Consider the following 3787-nt stretch of genomic DNA (forward strand, 5'->3'; position numbering starts at 1 on the left):
TATTATTCTCTTTTGTCGGCATTGTGTACCGTTTTTATTCAAAGTAATTTCTTATAACCTTTTGTTAAAGCTGAACGATATTCAATACGCTTGGCTTAGAACATTATCGACTTGATTTATTGACTAGAATTATCCATTGAAATACCTCTTAGTACTAAAGAGTTTTAGATAATCGAATGCCCGTCGCTACACATCTGTTTGCATAAGTGGAAAATATATGATTTCAAAATAAAAAAAAAAAACCTTAGCTTATTACGCTTATAAATAATTTCTCCGATAATCTGCAAGAATCTATGTCAAGTCTTTGCTGAGACATATGTATGTATGTATGTATTTATGCATGCATGCATGCATGCATGCATACATACATACATACATACATACATGCATGCATGCATGCATGCATGCATACATACATTCATACATATATACAACATACATACATATATGCATACATGCATACATATATGCATACATGCATACATATATGCATACATACATACATACATACATACATACATGCATGCATGCATGCATACATACATACATACATACATACATACATACATGCATGCATGCATACATACATACATACATACATACATACGTACATACATACATATGCATACATACATTCATACATATATACAACATACATACATATATGCATACATGCATACATATATGCATACATGCATACATATATGCATACATACAAACATACATACATACGTACATGCATACATGCATACATACATTCACACATACATACGTACATACATACGTACATACATGCATACATACATATATGCATACATACATACGTACATACATACATATATGCATACATACATACGTACATACATATATACATACTTACATACATACATAGAAACGTACATACATACATATATACATACATAGGTTTGATAATACAAACAGAAAAAGTAGGACTCGAAATATGAGCATATGCTTTCTTCATTTACTTGTTTGGTCATTTGACTGTGGCCATGCTGTTGCTTTTACTATATACATATATATGTTTGTGGGGTGAGTATATGCAGCGTGTGTGCATGTGTGCATTTTTATGTATATATTGATCTCCACTTAAAACTGGGCGTTTTGTTAGAACATAGATTTCTGCGATAGTTACTATGAGGGAATGTCTCATATGGGCTTTTGGTACATATAAAAAATCTTGTTTACATCGCTAACTAGAGTTGTACAGGTTCTAATGCAAGACTAGAATATTCTTTAAGACATTATAAACGAAAGGCTCCAATTCCGTCTTCTAAGTTGCTCCTTTAATCAGCTGATAAACCGAACCTGCTTTTGTCATGAAATATTCGGTGAAATTTTGTTAGAAATATGAAATGAAAATTCGAAAAAAGCGTTTATTTTTATGTTCTTTTGTTTTAGAAAACAAAAAAGAAACCTTGTGAGCGACAAATGCAAAAATAGTTGCTTCAAGTTCATGTATTTGATTTCCTTTCAGGTTCTTGTGAGAATATTCCATATGTCTTGAACGAAGTAATTCTCTTAATTTTCCTTGTGAAATTCCGTTGCCGTTTCAGTAAATTTTTAAAATGTTCCTTTTAAGTAATACGTTTAAGAAATAGTTTCAATTAATATTTTTATATCAATAGTTTTAAAATCAATGAATATTTTTGAGCATGTGCACTTTGCTCGCATCCCCGCAGACATATATGTACGCATTTATGCACAGTCATGCGTACATATATTACATAATTATATATGCTTACAAACATACACACATATGCACACGCTTATATTAAAAAAAACACGTACATGGACAAGTAACCACACGTACAAAAAAAATTTAACCAAAATCTTTTTGTTTCCGAAGAATGAGGCTCGTATTAATGTAGGAGATACTTAATAGCATGTATACAAAGCGATAAAACTTCTGTTTTGTTCAGCGTGTTATTAACTAGACTAAAAATATTTCGTTCAAACAATGGCCAGTTTGCATTTTTTATTTAAAGCTAAAGTTTCTCTATGATTGCGCCCTATCTACAATCGAACGTGAGATTTTTAATTCGTGAGGAATTGACTCACACGAGAACAAATGAATACTTATAAAGATGTATTGTGTCTCGGGAGAGTCATTCTCTTTTGGTGCCTTATAATTTAAGACACTCACCGGTAAAGTTTCTTTTTAATTCTTTTTTATTTAAAAAATTTTTCTATAATTTTCGTTGCATCTTTCAACCCTTTCAATAGTTTAGAATGAAAACTATTGAAAAGCTTGCAAGAGGCAACGAAAATTTAAAAAAAAGTAAAAAAAAAAGAAGAAAAAAAATTAGTGGAAATCTTACCGGTGTGTGTGTTAAATTATAAGGTACCAAAAGAGAATGACTCTCCCCAGACACAACAGAATATGTTTCAACACACGAACACACAAAGAATTTTGCAAAGCAAATCCAAAAACGAAATATAAAGATCTGCTTTTAGAAATAAATAAATACATATAGCATATATATATATATATATATATATATACAAAAAGATAAGCAATAGGATATCATGTAGTGATGCAGTAGGACCCTTTCAGGCACACGTATGTTCACACATGGATATACATACATTATATTGTAATAAACACATATGTATTATATAGGCGCAGATGTGGCTGTGTAGTAAGAACTTACATCCCAACCAATTGGTTTCGGTTCAATCCCACTACGTGGCACCTTGGGCAGGTGTCTTCTACTATAGCCTCGGACCGACCGAAATCTAGTAAGTGAACTTGGATGGCGGAAACTGAAAGAAGCACGTCGTATATATTTATCTATCTCTGTTTCACAACCGATATTGGTATGTTTATGTACCAGTAATTTAGCAGTTCGGCGAAAGAGACCGATAGAATCGGTACATAGGTTATAAAGAATAAGACCTTGGGTCGATTTTTTCGACTTAAAGCGGTGCTCAAGCATGGCTGCAGTCAGATGAGAGAAAGAAACAAAAGAATAAATGAAATATATATGTGTGTGTGTGTTTGTGCATTGGTAGTTTTCACTCTATGTTGACTATAGAAAATACTCTAATATTGGGGCATATTTACCTACTAGTGGAGAAACATGGTCGTTAGAAGGTTGAGAATCGAACCCACACCTTCTATTTTCTTGATAAGTGTGCTGGACGATTACATCAGGACGGATACACATCCTTTTTTAAGTTAAGAAACGGTGACGAGTGAAACTTTTGGAAATATACTTTTAAGTTTTCAAGTTTATATATATATATATATGAACGTAAAAGTTCCGTGAATTTCCTACAGTAATTAATTTAATATTTAGTTTTAATGAACTGTCTCAATTCGTAAAATATATCTAATTCATATATTACAGGTTATATCATATTGTCGGTTTAAAAAAAAAACGAGAAATTGTTCAACATGATTACTGCCAACTAAAATTTACAAAATCTTCGTAATAGATGGAAAAAAATTCAAAATCTAAAGTATGTGGATCTTGTCATTAGTAGTTTTTAATTTCAAATCTATAACCTTGTCTCGTGTCGTGATTGGATGGCTATCTCTGTTTTGCGCCCGTGGACGCAGACAGGCAGCCAGACACACAGATATACGCACACATTCACTCAACGGAATATATGTATAAATATACACTAAACACTCGCCGTATCGCCATCGCGCTTGATTATTCAAGCCGTATCGCCATCGCCCTTTATTATTTAAGCTTACATCGCTTCTTCGTGGTATTGTTTAGCATTTATTATATAATAAATATATACAAATTATAAAAAT

At 32.0% G+C, this 3787-nt stretch overlaps 1 protein-coding gene across 1 annotated transcript in view; it reads right to left on the reverse strand.

The window, feature by feature from the left end:
* The window catches only part of LOC115210719 (FMRFamide receptor-like), a 15503-nt gene extending 14339 nt beyond the window's left edge, over window positions 1-1164 (reverse strand). The window contains exon 1 of the mRNA XM_029779421.2: window positions 1154-1164. The gene's annotated coding sequence lies outside the window, so the exon portion shown is untranslated. The remainder of the gene's footprint in view (window positions 1-1153) is intronic.
* Between the last annotated feature and the right edge of the window lie 2623 nt (window positions 1165-3787).

This window comes from Octopus sinensis, linkage group LG4 (assembly GCF_006345805.1).
Source record: "Octopus sinensis linkage group LG4, ASM634580v1, whole genome shotgun sequence".
NCBI classification, from domain to species: Eukaryota; Metazoa; Mollusca; class Cephalopoda; order Octopoda; family Octopodidae; genus Octopus; species Octopus sinensis.